The sequence below is a fragment of the Tamandua tetradactyla genome, chromosome 7 (genome assembly GCF_023851605.1).
Source record: "Tamandua tetradactyla isolate mTamTet1 chromosome 7, mTamTet1.pri, whole genome shotgun sequence".
Classification (NCBI taxonomy): domain Eukaryota; kingdom Metazoa; phylum Chordata; class Mammalia; order Pilosa; family Myrmecophagidae; genus Tamandua; species Tamandua tetradactyla.
The window spans coordinates 88115837-88132696 of NC_135333.1; the positions used below are offsets into that span (position 1 = coordinate 88115837).

Below are 16860 nucleotides of genomic sequence, written 5' to 3' on the forward strand. Positions count from 1 at the left end.
AGGTGATCTAGTCATCATCATAATATGAAACCTTATATTTGTGCTAAAAACAAGCACTTCTGCACAAGAAAATTATACAAATCCAAAGATAAACACTGCTTTTAATAAGAGGTAATTTTAAAAAGATATGAGTGAATATTTTGCAGGAATCTATGTGACTTTAACTCTGCTTCTCATACATCCTCTCCCAAACGGTACAATAAATAGTGACGACTTATAAGTTCAACAAAAGACAGCAAACAAAGTCTACTGATACTAGATTAAAACTTTTAATCAGCTATTTCATTTTACCTTTAGAAGTAAAATGAATACATTTAATTTTATCTTCTTTCTCCCAATAAATACATGGTGCTATTTATAAATAAGGAATGAATGTAGAAAGAATGCCAGTAAATGCAAATAATTTATTATAAGGTAGTTCCAAATTAACAAACATGTATATACTGTGGATAAACACTATAGACCTGCAGCATCCAATTTAACCGAAGACCAAGAATTAGCTAAAAAGCGCACACATATACACAGAAAGATAATCTGGCTTGTCAAATGATTTACTTTTTCATCTTATTCCTGAGCCCTCTCACAAAGAGCACTACAGACAAGAAAACTGCTGTTATCAGAGAACTGATGTATTACAGCTCCTGGCCCACTTCTCTGCTCCATCTGTCCTTACCTGTTGCTTGTCTAGTGCTACCTTGAGAGTCACTACAAACATGACTTATCCTGTTTGCCCCTACTTTTGATTCTAAGTGTAAGCCATAGCAAATGGAACAGATGAATAGAATCCTACCAAATGGATCCTCTCAACCCACTCCCAGAACAGTCTGGATAGCTAGAACAGCAATTCTCAAAGTGTGGTCGAGGAAGCCCTCAGGATTTGGGGGGGAAATGAGGAGCCAACACTATTGTCATCATAATACCAAGATGTTATTTACCCTGTTTACTCTCATTCTTACACAAGTGTTCAGTAGAGTCTCCCAGATACGAGATCACTGTAGACCGAATGCAGAAGCAGAGATGAGAATCCAAATCTCTTTTATTAAGCTACACATTAAAGAGACTGGCAAAACTGCAAAGCAATGGCATTCTTCTCACCAATTTTTGTTTTGGTTTTGAAAAATAGCTATTTTTTATAAAGAATATAATTATCCATGTCCCCCTGTAATGACTTTATTATTTATTTCTAAAAATAAATTAATAAATTTAAATTCTCAGTTTTAATTTATAATATGGTAGATATTGATAGATATACCCCACACAAGCTTCTTGGGACCCTCAACAATTTTTAAGAGTGTGCAGTTATCTTGAGACCAAAAAAGTCTGCTAACCTAGATGATATGGTGGATAGATATTGGATTAGAGCTCAGCTGTACATGCATGTGCAGATTTGGAGAAACACACACCTTCCAATCTACTTATTTATACAGTGGTTACTTCAGGGGGAAAAATCCTATCAGATTTTAAAAACCAAGTTTTATTTAAATCCACTAGAGAGAACTAGGTTGCAAAAGACTCTTATTGAAAATCATAGACCAGAAGGGAACCCCCTCACCGAAAGTTACAAAAGCTAGAAAGGGGTGGAACTGGGACCAGAACCCAATAATTTTGTTGAAAAACAAAATTATCACTTTTACTTGTCATAAAATGGAATTACCATCTATCAGCTCTCTGAAAACCAAGTACACCTGTGGTGCTTACAGCTTCAAAGGGCCATACTGGTATCAATCATATTTGATTTCTATAGTTATTAAATTCAAGTCAGCATTTTGGACATTAGTCACCTAAGAGTGGCACCAGTCATAAATGGTAAACTCTGACGTGATTAGGAATAGACTTTTCCCTTTATAATTTCTTTTTAAGTGAGTTTTTTTTCCATTACAAACCTAACATATATACTGGATAAAAATTAGAAATACCTTTCTAAAATTAGAAATACCAGACTTAAAAGGCTAGCTTAGGACTTCAGCTATAACATGCACATACCAAGGAGTATTTCAGGCAGTTAGTTGGCTGATTACTACAATTACTCCTCTTGTAAGCCAGTTAAAAGAATCATGAGTGCTGTTAAATGAAGTATTATAATAACTCTTGGGACGGGCAACAAATTTGTATGGATGAGGGTAAATAGAAGAGAGGGGGATAAAGGAAAAGAGACAAATTAGACTTCAAGTACTATTTTAGCTATTGCTTTGTACACCCTTCAACTATCAAGGGAAAAGCCCTGCTTCTGCTCTATGGGTTTTCTGCGTGTGTTTTAACTTGACGAAGCAAAACAGACCTCCTGGGACTAACTTTTTCCTTTTCACTGTAGATCACAGGTTCGTTCTTTACGTGTAGGGTGTTGGCCACCTGTTCTTCAACCACCATCTCTACCTCCACCTCCTCCTTTGTAGCCACAGCAATGTCACAGCCCATACATGGGGGAGGGGAGCAGTCAGGAACTCGGCTGCAGATGCATTTTTTCCAAACACAATAACCTCAGACAGTGGTCTCAAAGCACTTTTCTATGCTCTTCCAAACCGTGATCTCTCTTTACCCACACATCCCCTACAAACTGGAAAGGACCACTATCCATCCACCGTACGCTCGAGGGAGAAGTTTAAACCTTCGTCCTAGAGATGCTAGATGCAGCAGAGAAGACAGAAACCGAGGCGGTCGAGCGCTGGGAAGGGAGGAAGAGGTGCGGGAGCCGGGAGAGGGAAGGACGACGAGGGGGAGGGGAGACGGCAGCGCATCAGTAGTAACCACCAGAGCACCCCACCGCCCCACCGGGCAGCTGACCCGGCCCGCGAGTTTCTCCCCGGCCGCCTCCAGCCGCGGCTCTCGGGGAGGAGGAAGGAAGGGGTTCCCCGTCCAGGAAGCAGCAGAAGCGGCGGCCGCCTCTAGCCTCACCCTTCTCAGCCCCGCACCGCCCATTCCTCACTGCCCGCGTCGCCGCGTCCCCGCGCCTCCCCCTGCAGACCTCCGCCCGCCCACCCGCCCGCGGGGACTCCGCGCTGGCGCCCCCTCCCCGCCTCTCCGGAGACCCCTAATTCATTCAGTAGCCGCCGGCCCCACCCGGCGCCGGCGAAAAGGGTCGGGACTGGGGTAGGGGCCCAGAGAGGGTGGTTCGCGCCTTACCTCTCTCCCGCACCTGGGAGCAGCCGAGCCTCTGGCCCCTGCCCGCCGCCTTCAGAGCCTCTGCCTCACTGCTAGCTTCCAGTCCGAAATGGCGGGGGCCCGGAGTACTGGCCGAGCAGCCGCCACCGCCGCCGCCACCGCCGCCGCTGCCTGAGCCGCCGCGGCCGCCGCCTAGGAAAATCGAGCGCCGAGCACACTAATGAGTTCGGGGCCGGGCGGCCGCAGAGGGCAGAGCTATCGATGTGTTCCGCGCTCGATTCCTCTTCAGGCCAGCTTGCGGAGAGAGAGCGGCCGAGGGTGGTGTGGGAAGAGGGAAGAGAGGGAGTCGGCGAGCGCCGCGGCGAGGAGGGGGAGGCCAGGCCGGTGGAGGAGGCCGGAGGCTGGACGGGTGTAAGGGGAAAAGATAGAACGGCCCTGTGGTGGGGGTGGGGGGGCTAGGTGGCCGTGGGTGGTGCCTCGCTGGGAGGTGGGGCTTCTGGGGCTGCGCGCCTACCCGCACCCCACTCCTTCCCGCCTCCTAGCCAGGCACCCGCAGGTTCGGACCCGGACGGAACTGCAGTGGTTACCTGCACGCCAGAGACGTCTGAGCGATCGCAACGCACCACTTACACAGAGAGGCTACAAAAATCCTGTCATCCCTCGGATCGGCCAACAACCGTGCACCTTGAATTACCATCATTTATTGCATGTAAATAAGGGAGTCACCAAATGTGAAAAGTGGCTTCAGTGACTTAGGAAGAAACTAAGCATTCATTACCCATCCTGGGGCTTTCTGATCACTTCATGATTATTGCGAAGATCAGCACTCAGAGGCTGGGAATCTAGTCCCAGGCTCAACAAACATGACATGTGACAAACCTTTTAGTCACTAATCTTAATGGGGGGGGGGGGGGGCGGGGGAAGAAAATGTCTTTCTTGACATTTTTGAGGCCATCAGAAGATCGCTCCAAAACGGGACCTCAAATGTAACCCAATGCCATGAAAGCCCAAGCAGAACACAAACTGTTCTTAAGTAGAAGTGCCCTTGACAGTTAAGGCCTAAAGAGAATCATTCAAACATTAATTAGAAGACTGAAGATTAATCAGTTAAGTTCATGAGTTATCCACATTAAACAAGGTAGCGATTAAAAATGTAAACCTATCCCTAGTCTGCTCTGATTAGATACCTAGAAACATAAATTGTTCTGGAGAATTTTGAAGATTCAGGCGTGGCAAACCAGCACCTATACTTAATATGATCACTCCTCTGAGTTCCAGATCTCTCCCCCTAGTTCATATCATCCAATACCAATAAAATAATTTTTTTTTAAGTTCCAGCTATTATGTCTGTTAAACAATGCCTTACACCAGCTGTCACCCTTTACTTCCTACCGTTTACATGGACTGTTAATCAGCAAGGCTTATTCCTGTCTCCCTTGCCTAGCACCCTGGTACCAGGTAGAAGAGGCAACAGAGAAGAAGCAGAAGGCCAGGAAGGGAAAAGAGTGTGCCTGATCTATAACAAGTATTTGCTAAATGTATAAATAAAGTATTGCAACAATTTCATTGAGTAGAACATTTTTTCTCTATTTTACAGGTGAGGAAACAAATTTGGAGAAGTTAAATATTGAGCTCAAGTTCACACAGCTAAAATGGGACGTATCTTTATGTCAGATCATGTACTCCTGCTCCTAACTCCCCACTGGCCCCCTTGCACTTAACACAAAAGTTCAAGTCCTTTCAAAGACTTAAAAAGCCTGAGAGATTTAACCCCACCCCCCCACTCCTTACCTCTCTGAACTCTCACTCTACTATTCTTCCCTTCCTTCCTCCTGTGAACACACACACTGTTTCCTTGCTGTTCCTTGAACCCTTCAGGCAGGCTTCTTCTGCAGGGAATTTGCATTTGCAACCCGCCATCTGGAACATTTGTCCACTATATATCCACAAAACTTACTCCTTCACCTATTATAAATCTTTGTTCAATGCCTTCTTTTAATGAAGTCTTCCCTAAAGATCATCTTTGATATTGAAATTTCCCCCTCTACCCTCAAATCCTTTCTCTCCACCTGCTTTACTGTTCTCCAGAGCACTCATCACATTCTGATGTACCATATAACATTTATCTTTGTCTCTTTCCCATCAGAATGTGAAGTTCAGTGAGCACAGGGATTTTATGTTTTACTTACTGCTATGTTTCCAGTGCCTACGACAGTCTCTGACACAAATAAGTCACTCAGTAAATATTTATAGAATGCAAAATGAATGAGGCCTTCCTTCTAAACTCTGACTCCACTTGAACAGAGTCACTTTCTGTCATCTCCGTCTTACAAAAGTCAACCTTTAAACTCATCCAGGTCACCTTTCTGATAAACCACACGCTAAGGAGCCTAGAAAAGTGCCTGGTACACAATGTACACAATTAATTTGTATAAAGTGAATGAATTTGCACTTATTTATATGTTGCTTGGTACTGTAGAACATTTATTTTGTGCAACTTCAAGTACATGGTAAGCTTTTGTATTCTCTCTCAGTAGCTAATAGAGTTCTCCCTATAGTTGATGTTCCATAAATCTTAAAAGGACTATAGTTTAGAGGGAGGAAATAGCTTTATATAGCACTTTACGCTAATTATAAACATTCTGGCATTAGCAGAAACCTAATCCGTCCACATGGTCTCATTATATCTAGAATCTCTAGGCTCATGATTCCCAAAGCAAATCTGTGCCCCACTATTCCCTCATGCACCCTACACTCCAACTTCACCTCTTCTGTTTTGCTCCCTCAGCGTTCAGTCCTGCATGCTTTTTAAGGAGCCAAAAGCCCGACCACCACCATTGCTCCCTTTCTTTCTTTACACAGAACTTAGAGCAGTGGTTCTCTAACTTCAGTGCTTCTTGAATCATCTGAGATGCTGGTTAGAAACTCAAACGCTTAGGCTCACTAGAGAGTCCATCCAGTTAGTTTAAGGTGGGCCAGAAATCTTTAACGATTGAGGGGATGTTAGACTGTTGGTTAGCAGTCTGCCCTTTGAGAAACTCTGATGTAGATATTCAAATTCTTCTCATCTCCTCTTGATATCTGTACTTTCTGCTGTCTTTCGGGGTTCCTCTCCCCCAAGCCTGGCCACTGTGTTGAATAGTCTCCCTGGCTCTCCTTTTCTTTGCTCTCCCCAAGGACAATCACACAGACCTGTACTATTATCACAGTGGGAAAAGAGAAAGAGAATAACAAACAAGTATAAACATGGGAATTCCAGGTTGCCCTAAGATGTAACTGAAGTTTCTACTGTTATACTCTTGTGCAAAAGCAGCTACATACACACGTGCACATATGCATATCGTTCTGATCCTGTTTTATGGAGATCATGGTGACCCTTTCCTTCATGTGATAGATACCCCCTTCTGTACATACACAAACTTCAAAACAATAGAAATAACCTTGGGTTAGCTTGGCTCTTCTGGGATATAAAAGGCTGAGATATATTCAGAGTGCTGCAGATGCCAAAGGATTGTTTTAAGGAAACAAGGACATTTTAGAAAACTAGACCATCAGTCAGGGAACTTCTGTTCAGTTCAGGGGTCAACTTCAGTTCTTGTGACCCCAAAGTCCCATTCATCCCCTTCAATAAAAAGCATCTATTGCTCCTTCTTTAGTAGTTTTTCTATTCTCATGAATCAGCATCTCTCTGCTTTTTCATCTATAATCTCAGCTTCTTCTGCTGTCTATGCTTCTACTGACCACTCTCTGTGACTTACATTCAAAAGATCCCTAGAGAAAGGATTTAGCTGCAAATGTCGATCATTATACAAAAGGAAGGTTCTTTATGGGATGCAATTTTCTTTGACAGGCTGCCTGACTGGTGGTTGGACTTCTTTATGTTTGGTGGAGACCATTGCCTTTGTTTATTTGTGAATCTTGGGACCAGAATAGCAGTGCACAGACCAGGGAACTTACACTGGAGGAGCCAACTGTGGAGGTTCTCATGGATTCCACTTCAGAACAACCTCTTTTCTCAGGTGGCTAATTTGTACCACTGAGTAGGTGCTATTTAGTTCTCTTACCCAAGACATTATCTCCTCTGGAAACTTATTTCATTAGACTTTGTCTTCATTATTTGCATTTTCTTATAGTGCTCAGCACATAGTAGGTCCTTTATAAATATTTACTGAAATGAATGAAATTATAGCAAAACCTCAGCCCTGTCTTCTCATAGTTCCTTCATTCTCCTCTGGCCAATTTCCTGGACCATTTCTAAATGGAAATCCTGTCATCATCTCAGATGCCAGTCCAAAATCAAATTCTCCATTTTAGCCTCCCAGCCTAATTCCCTCTCCTATTTTTTCCATCTTACTTGAGTAACATCACTGTCCTTAAAATCATTTAAACTAGGAAACAAATTAATTTCTAACTAAGTCCCCATTCACATTGACTATGGCACCTTTTAATTATACTTTCCAGGTATTTTCTCATATCTGCCTCTTTCTGCACTCCTTCCTTCACACCTGCTTTTCTAGAACAGCTTCCTCACTGACTTCCCCACCTCCTGGCTTTCTGTTTTTCAATTCAGACCATATGCTTTTGCTGAATTAATCTTCCTTACACGTTTCTTTCATCATTATCAAACATTTACTCAGCACCTACTCCATACAAACTGCACACATGATGAATTTTTAAAGTATAAAGAGCTACAAGCTAAGTATCTAGTGAGTGCCAAAGATGATAAGGACCTTAGAAATTAGCAGAGAAAATGATCATTGGTAGCAGAAAGCTTTCATTAAGACTAAATCTGGCTTCAAAATCTTTCATGACTCTTTATATCCAGCTCGATCAAGTTCAAATCTCTGGTGCCCAGCACTGTTTTGTTTGGGCACCATCCTGACCCTGAAACTTTGTTTCCCACCTTCCTAAAGAAAATGCTCTCCTCTCCTCAAGCGAATCCTCTCTCTATCCCATGAAAAAAGGATATTGTGTCTTTACTGCTTTTTTCACTCAACATCTTTTTTGCTTGTCTTCTTGTTAAAATTCTCTCCTCATTCATGGTCTAGAACAAGTCCTGCCTTCTCTATGAAGACTTTGCTAATTACACTCTTTGTTATGTCATGTGGGTCAATCAGGTCTCCCAGCTAAATTCTAAAATCCTGGAGGCAAGAGCCATATTTTAGGTGTCTGTGTCTCACGCAATCAGAGGAACCTAGTTCATAACCATTACTCAATAGCTACATGAATACATATAATGTGCTTATCAGTAAGGTAAGCATAATGAAAGCAATGTTTGAGAAAGATTAGAATGGCTGCTATATGCAGAAAAGAAGGAAAGGAAAAAAGACCTCAGGAAAAGCATTTTGCAGATAATAGTACCTAATGGCAGGGGAAATGGTGCGCTGGCTTAATTTCCTACTCCTGTGAGCAAGAACAAACTGATGAATCTCTGCAAGCTTCATGGTCAAGAACAGAATAATGCAATAATGGCTACCATTTGTTAAACTCCTATGAGCTGGATAAGTTTCAAACACTATGTTAAAAAATAGAATCTGCCTCTTCTCATCTTCTTCACTCAAGTGCTACCACTTTAGTCCAAACACTTGTTCATCTCCTAGATTACTGCAGTCATCTGCTATTTGATCTCCTCATTTCAACTTTTGTTCCCCTGCAATCCACTACCCATGGAGCAGCAAGAGCGATTCCTTTAAAATGCAGTGATTTTTAAAATCCTATGACTTCTCTTTGCACTTATAAAATTCAGGCTCCTCAAGCCACTTCATGACCTGATTTTTGCTTACTTCTTACCGCATCATATACAACCCTTATCCTCACTATGCTCCAACTACACTAGGTTTCTTTTTAACCAAGCTCATTCCCTGCTTAGGGCCTTGTACTTGCTATTTTCCATGCCTGGCATGCTCCTGCCAGGACCTCTCCTTGCCTTTCAGGTTGCAGCATAAAATCATCACTTCTGTAAGAGCTTCCCAACCCCCAGTCTATATCAGCACTCTCTATCTTCTGCTCTAACTCTACTCTTGAACTGATCACTCTTTAACCTAGTGGCTTTGTTCTTTCACTTGGCATTTATCATATCTGAAATCACCTTGGTCATTTGTTTGTTTGCTTGTCTGTTTCCTCCATCGAAATATAAATTTCATGAGCCGAGGACCATTGAATCTTCAATACCCAGAGACAGCCTGGCAGATGGTACTTAGTAAAGATGTGTTGATAAGTTGTTTTAAAGAAAATAATAGGACTAATAATCCACTCTAACTGAGGCCTCTGCAAGTCAATTTAGGTCTCTTGCTTTTGTTTCTAGTTATCCAATTCAATAGTACTTCATTTAGTGCTGGTTTTGCTTTCTAGAGTTTTAGAAATCAGAAGTATTTTTTAAAATTGTTTCTTCTTAATTCTCCAGGGAAGTGTTAATTGAACTACCCACTAATTACAAGCATGATTTCCCTAGTTTCTGTCTCCTCTCTCATCACTTCTATTGAATATGTTGTCCGGTGCTTTATTTACCTGTGTACATCAATTTAACATTTTGGTGTCTAGGGGCATTTAACAATTCGGGACAATGCATCTTATTTGGAATCCATATATTCTCAGTTGATTGAAGCAAGTCACTATTTTTGGGGGCTAAATTCTTCAAGTTGCTCTGGAAAATTATTTTGCCTTGTCAAACACCTAGTGAAAGCCAAAGGTAAATACTTTATGAATGCACCAAAGAGCTAAGCCCAGTCATTCAGATGCTGAAAACTCAAGAGAATGTCTTTATTCTCACCAGCAGAGTGATAATCTCTTACATCAGCTGTCTGTTGTGTATCCCACATTCAATTCTATACTCCAAAAAGACGTGTTCTTAATCTTAACCCACTTTCTGTGGGTGTGAACCCATTGCAGTAGGACCTTCTGAAGTTGCTATTTTTTGTTAAGGGGCAGCCAACTCAATCAGGATTCTGCCACTTAGAGGCCTTATGAGAGAAAGCCATGGGGAAGAGCCAGAAGCTGGAAGTCAACAGGATCTGGAAGGGAAAGGAGAGGACATCACCATGTGACTGGAAAGTCAAGGAACCCAAGAATTGTCAGCCAGCCAGGTGCTGCAGACCCCTGGAAGAATTACGACTTCTAGTCTCTGAAACCAAGAGCCAATAAATCCCTGTAAAGCCAACCCACTGTGTGGTGTTTTTCATAGTAGCCGGGAAACTAAGACATCTGTGAATGTGTAGAGAGTTTGTAAATGGAAATATAAATGGATCTTTTCTTCAGAAAAGAATTAAATATTCTGAATTCTTTTCATGAAGAACTCTAACATATTCATAGGATAATTCTATTCTAGTATATATACAAAACTCAGCAGACCCAAATATTGCTAATTGTTTCAGGTTCTTAAGAAGTCCATATTGGCTAATCTGTTAGTAACATATCAGTTATCAGTTCATTTCATAAGTATTTACTGAGCAATTACTATGTGCCAGCCAGTGGTTTGAATGTATCAATGCACAAAACAGATAAAGACCTTTGCTCTCTGGTAGTTCACATTCTAAAAGTAGTTCTCAGGCATTTTGATTTCAGGATCCTTCACATACTTAAAAATTACCGAAGTCCTTATTTATTAATTTATTTAAAACAACACTATCTAAAATCATTGCATGTTAATATAAATAGCATATTTCATTAAAGTAAATATTTTTTAAATGAGAAGAAGGGCATTGTTTAACATGTTTATACATCTCTTTAATGCCTGGCTTAATAGAAGAAGCTAGATTCTCATAACTGATCCTGTATTCTGTCTGTTGAGATATTGTCATAGTCAGGTTCATGCGTCAACTTGGCCAAGTGGTGGTACCTGTTTGTCTGGTTGGGCAAGTGCTGGCCTGTCTGTTGCGATGAGGACATTTCATAGAATTAAATCATGATCATGTCAGCTGCATCCACAGCTGATTCCATTTGTAATCAGCCAAGGGGAGTGTCTTCTGCAATGAGCAATGCTTAATCTGATCACTGGAAGCCTTTTAAGGAGGATTCAGAAGAGACAGGCTCTCTTCCTGCTTCCACCAGCAAGCCTCTCCTGTGGAGTTTGTCCAGACCCTGCATAGGAATCGGCAGCTTTACAGCCTGCCCTGCGGATTTTGGACTCTGCTTCTCGTGGCTGTATCATTCTGCTTTGCTCTCTCTGACTCTCCATTCTCCAAAATGTTTCCTCTTTTATAGGGCTTCAGAAACTTATCAAGACCCACCCAAATGGGTGGACACATGTCGTCACCTAATCCAGTTTAACAACCACTCTTGATTAAATCACATCTCCAGGGAGATGATCTAGTTACAGTTTCAAACATACAATACTGAATAGGGATTAGAAGAAGCAACTGCCTTTACAAAATGGGATTAGAATTAAAGCATGTCTTTTCTAAGGTACATGCATCATTTCAAACCAGCACAGATATCATACACAGCCTATGGAAAATGCCACTGTACATTCATGAGAAAAATGAAAATGAAAAAAGAAAATAATAATTCAGTATTATTATAAATAGAGGTTTGACCTTGCAGACCCCTTGAAACAATCTGAGACCCCCCAGGGAACACACTTTGAAAACTGCTGTTCTAAAGACCTTTTTGCTAGCAAAAACAGGGCTAAATTGAATGAAGATCAATGCAATAATTGACTTTTCCAAAATTATATTTTTACTCCTCTGAACGGGTATTATGAGTTCCTCTTAAATAGCAGCTATTAATCACAGTAATCTGGGAGAAATTATTACTGAGACAATATATAAATGTAAAACTGATACCCTAAATAACAACCTTCCTTGCAATAATTGAAAACTCTTGTTTTTAAGCCGGTCTTGAGTTCTTGAGGTTCTTAAAGAACTTTACAAATACTAATTAACTGAACTTCTCAGAACATCAATGAAATGTTCCCAAATGCATTTTTTTTTTTGCTGACAATTTAGTTGACAAACAGGGTAAGAGGGCTTTTCCTAGCTTGAAGGAAAATTGTAAAAGTCAACATAGATTTCTTGCGACTATAAACACACCATATATTTTGCAGTCTGTTTTAATTTACTAGGCTTGTCACGAGTACTGATTATGAGAGTTATTACTTTCAATGTTACAATACTTTTTCTCTTTCTTTTTTTCCTGCCTGCTTGCTTTCTCTCCCTTCCCTTCCTTCCTTTCATCTTTCCTCCCTTCCTTCCTTTCTTCCTCCTTCTTTCCTTCCATTTTTCTTCAGGAAAAAAATACCACAACTATGAAACTCCTCAGGCTTAATTTGACTGCCAAATCTTAGGAAAGCTCTAAAAAGTACCTTTAGAAGTTTTTATTTAAGTGATCTCAAAATCATACCATATCCCATCCACCAATGTTTGAGTCAGTCACAACAAAATCTTGTCACTCCTCTGTTCAAAATCTCCAATAGCTTCTCATCTCACTAAAAGGCAAAACTCCTACAAATGACTGACAAACCCACCCACCCCCACCTCGACCTTTCTAGTCATACCCCCTACTCCTTTTTTCCATGTCCAATCTCTTACAGCTGCAATGGCTTCCTTTTACCCCCCAAACAAGCCAGGCAGACACCTTTACATTTTTCAAGGCCTTCACATTTGCTAAGCCTGGAAAGTTCTTTCCCCGAGATAACCACATGACTCACTCCCTCACTTCCCTTAGGTTTCTGATGAAATGCTACATTCTCAGTTAGGTCTTCCTTGGCTACCTTATTTAAAACAGCAACTCCTATTCCGGAAAACTCTCTTCCTTTTATGTGCTTTTCTTTTTTCCATAGAACTTACCACCTTCTGTCACACAACATGTTTTACTAATTTATTTGCTCACAGGCTGTCTTCTCCCCATATCCACCCCCTTTCCCCCACCCCCCCATCAGAAACTAAGCTGTACAAAGGACTGGGATGGGTCTTTTTACTCACTGTTGAATTCTCATCACCAAAACTCTTAGTAGACAAAATATTTGTTGAACGAAAAAATAAAGAAACCCTAAAATGGAGTGATGTGTCAGAATGAATAAGAATGTAACCAACCAAGAAGATATACTAAAATATAAAAAATATGTACTTACAAAACATCGCCCCCAAACAGGCTATTATGTCAACAAGCAAGGATGCTCCATTTTTAACTGTTCCTCACGGTCTTAGAACGTTTTACAGCTTATATTGTTTTTAAAAAGTTGATGATAGGACAACCAAAATGAGTTCTGATAATACACAAAATTGTGAGCAGAATGAAAATTCTCCTCATGATTTTATTTGAGAGAAAAGGCACTTAACGACATTGGAACGTATTTTATATATTTCTTCTTATTCCTTTGTGGATTAGGATAGCTATTAGCCTGAAATTGGGTTTAGCAAAACAAATAAAACTGAACCCTCAATAGCCAACTTAAATAAAAATGGGCTGTGCTTAAATCTCCATGTGTGCGTGTGTGTATGCAAACAAATATCAAATTATATGTAACTATATGTAATGGTTAATAGTTTTAAAAATCAAAGTTCAGAACATAAAGGTAAGAATGAAAAAATATTTGAGTCTACGTCTAATTAAGACTGGGAATGTGAATATGTGTGCGGCTGGACGGTGGAATTTGCGGTACGTGTGTACTTTATCAATATTGAAAAATGTTTGATGGTGCTAGCATCACTAAGACTAGCAGCTCTTAACTAAATGTGTTTAGATGTGTTAAATTGTGAAGATATTCATAAGTCATTTGGAACTAACGTTAACATACTTCATTCTCTCAACAGGTAGAGTTCTCACCTGCCATGCCAGAGATCTGGGTTCGATTCCTGGTGACTGCCCATGCAAAATAAATAAATAAAAAGTACTTCAGTCTTCAGTTTGCTTGAAAATTTCAATCATGTTCAGAGTTACTCCAAGCACAGTTTTTCCCAAATAGATTTGAATTATCATTTGCTTTCTCCAGTGGGAGCTCAGTTAGTTCCCACAGGAGTATATTATGAATATGAGTATCCTCAATCATTTGTGTCTCAGAGAGAAAACATTGAGAATCATTGGCCTGGTTCTTTTTCTAGGGAAAATTAAAAATCCTACCAAGTAAAAAAAAAAAAAAAAAGGAAGAAAGTATCAAAGAAATGTTGGGCCATCCTTTTCAAAATATTTATAGAGTGGAGCACATAAAAACTATTCATCATGTACATCCTTTCAAAAGGTCAGCTGCAGCAATGCAAGCAGGTTTATAGGATAAATGGAAGTTTATAAAATTCCAAAAGGTTGAAAATATGCATTAAGACATTAACAAATGAAATCCAGCATCCAAAGTCTGAATTTTTTGTTTGTTTGCTTTCTTTCAAGTCTAAGAAATCTCAGAGGATCTGAAAAATAAGCATTCCTTTGTAAAATAATTTGGGACTGGTTAAGCTTCAGTAATGTCTCTACACAAAATAGTAAACAGTATGTGGAGGGGTTAGTATTTTTCCTTACGTACTGTGGAAGAAACAAGCTGTTACAGAATTTTGCATCTTGTATGCAATCCCATTGCTATAAATTAAAGAAACATGTGGTACTGACTTACCATAAAGAGCTGTAATGAATAAATAATGATGTGTGTAAATGCAAGACAGTAACACAAATACCATAGAGTAACTAGTAACACTGAAAGGCATATGTAGCTTTACAATGACAGTACACATTACCTCTCATCTACTGGGCTCCTAACTGGCCTCCCCAACTATGATTTTCCTTCTTCAAATCCACTTCATATACTACCTTCAGATTAATCCTTTTGAAGCACAATACTGAATCCTTCCTTCAGTTAGAAATCCTAAATGACTACAAAGAAACCTACAGAATAACATTCAAATCTGCATCGACTTTTCCAACCTCATTTCCCACTAATATCATCTTCTAGGTATCTTACTTGAAGCTAAACTTCTTTACTTCCTTACTTGCCCTGCCACTATGACCTTGCCCATTGCCTGGAATTCTAATTCCTGTGGCAGACTCCTCTCTAATTCTCAAGTATCAGCAGGTAGGTTCTAATTGGGCAACGGTATATACCTGAGCATAATAGCTTTGGCTTGGGTTTATAGGTAAGGGCGTACCTTAAAATGGTACAACCCTTTGCTATTTTCATAATGTCCCTGCCAATGTATTTTCATCATTGCCTTAAAAACTGAAAAAGAAAAAAAAATTAATTAAAAAAATGTATGGCAATACAATGTCCTAAATCAGCTTAAAGTTCCCCTTTTATAGAATATGTTTGGGGGAGCAATCTGTCCCATCACTCCTAACTAGGTAGCCTTTTGCCTTCAAAGCCCTGCTCAGATGACACCTCCTCCATGAAGCCTTGTGCCTCATTCTCTCAGCAAGACATAATTCTTCACTCCTCTTAGCTCTCGGTATACTTTACCATTTCTCTTATTTAATAGTCACTTGAACATCTGTGAGGCCTTCTATGTGTCTGGTACTGAAGCTACAGGAGTAAGAAGAATCCCTGCTGCCAAGTATTTAACACTCCTTAGTTTTTCTTGTGTGAGGAGGATCTTTTCTGTGTGCAAGAGACAGAGACACACCCTGATACCCCCTAACTAAAGGCTCTGCAGGGAAGTCAAAGAAAGAATAAGAAACTGTCTCAACAACCAATCAAAGGAGAACAGAACCTTTATTCAAGGCATATCAGTGCCAGGCTCAGAAGCAGCTCTAGCATCCTGCTCAGCTAGCCATCCCCATATTCTCAATTTTTGAGCAACATGTCATGTTATTTCTTATTCTAGTTTTCTGCTATCACAATGACTTAGCAACCTTCCGTCTCTGCTTCTTCAACTCCGGGCGCATTACCAACAAACTTACTCTCTCTGCATGTCCCACATTCAAACTTCTAGGAGGCAAACTTGATCTAGCTAGCCTGTGAATGACTCACTAGTATTAAACTCCTGTGCTGGGCAAAGGTCCTGCCCCAGACCACTTCTGGGTACAGGTATTAGGCTCAGATCTAATCTTCAAAGCAGTGGGATGCACGATGTATGCATAAAGAAACAACTTTACTGCCTTTCTTTGAAGGTGGCTATGAATATATCAGGCAAACTAGGTTTCCTATTAGACACATCTTTATTACAGCTGTTTATAATGTTTACTATCCCCTACCTGATTGCTGGCCCCTTGAATACATAACCTTTACATATCCGTGGAGAGTAAACAAAGTACCTAGCACAGAATAGAGGCTCAATAAATATATGTTGATATACAGTCAGATGATATACACTTGAGATACATCTTATCCCTCCCAACATAATGCTTGTAAAATACAGTCTGGCATTGGTTATTCTCTAGGGTGGTTATGTATTACACCTAGTCTCAGCAACAGTCACGTTAAAATAGAGTTGCACTGGGGGTGCAAGGGTAGTTCAGTAGTAGAATTCCTGCCTGCCATGCGGGAGACCCAGGTTCAATTCCCAGCCCATGCATTTCCCAGAACAAATAAGCAAACAAACAAAAATTCAACAAATGGTGCTGCAATAACAGGATCCTCACATGGAAAGAAATAATGAAATGTGAGCCCCATCCTATAGCATACAAAAAGAAAAAAAATGGAGTTGCACTGTTTTTATGTATAGTTCTGGCCAGAAGGGTACAAAGCCAAAGGCAAGGGTAGGGGTAGTTTGTCAGTTTGCTTTTTTCTGTGCTGTGGAATATATTATAGACAGCTTTATAAGATTTTACTTGAGCCTAGGGCCCCTACAAGAGTAAGAAATGCTGAAGCAATTGCCAACTAATGTTTTAAATGTAGTAGAAAAGAAT

At 40.4% G+C, this 16860-nt stretch overlaps 1 protein-coding gene and 1 long non-coding RNA gene across 3 annotated transcripts in view; one reads left to right on the forward strand and one right to left on the reverse strand.

Moving 5' to 3' along the window:
- Positions 1–3294, reverse strand: part of KRAS (KRAS proto-oncogene, GTPase) — a 43522-nt gene extending 40228 nt beyond the window's left edge. The window contains exon 1 of one of the 2 annotated variants that reach the window (XM_077170329.1): positions 3121–3227. The gene's annotated coding sequence lies outside the window, so the exon portion shown is untranslated. Of the gene's footprint in view, positions 1–3120 lie in introns of both variants that reach the window. The other variant, XM_077170330.1, reaches the window with a different exon arrangement.
- Positions 3254–4652, forward strand: LOC143691600 (uncharacterized). The gene is made up of 3 exons (XR_013179593.1): positions 3254–3510; positions 3642–3808; positions 4544–4652. It is a non-coding gene; the product is annotated as an uncharacterized LOC143691600 (long non-coding RNA).
- Positions 4653–16860: the final 12208 nt, after the last annotated feature.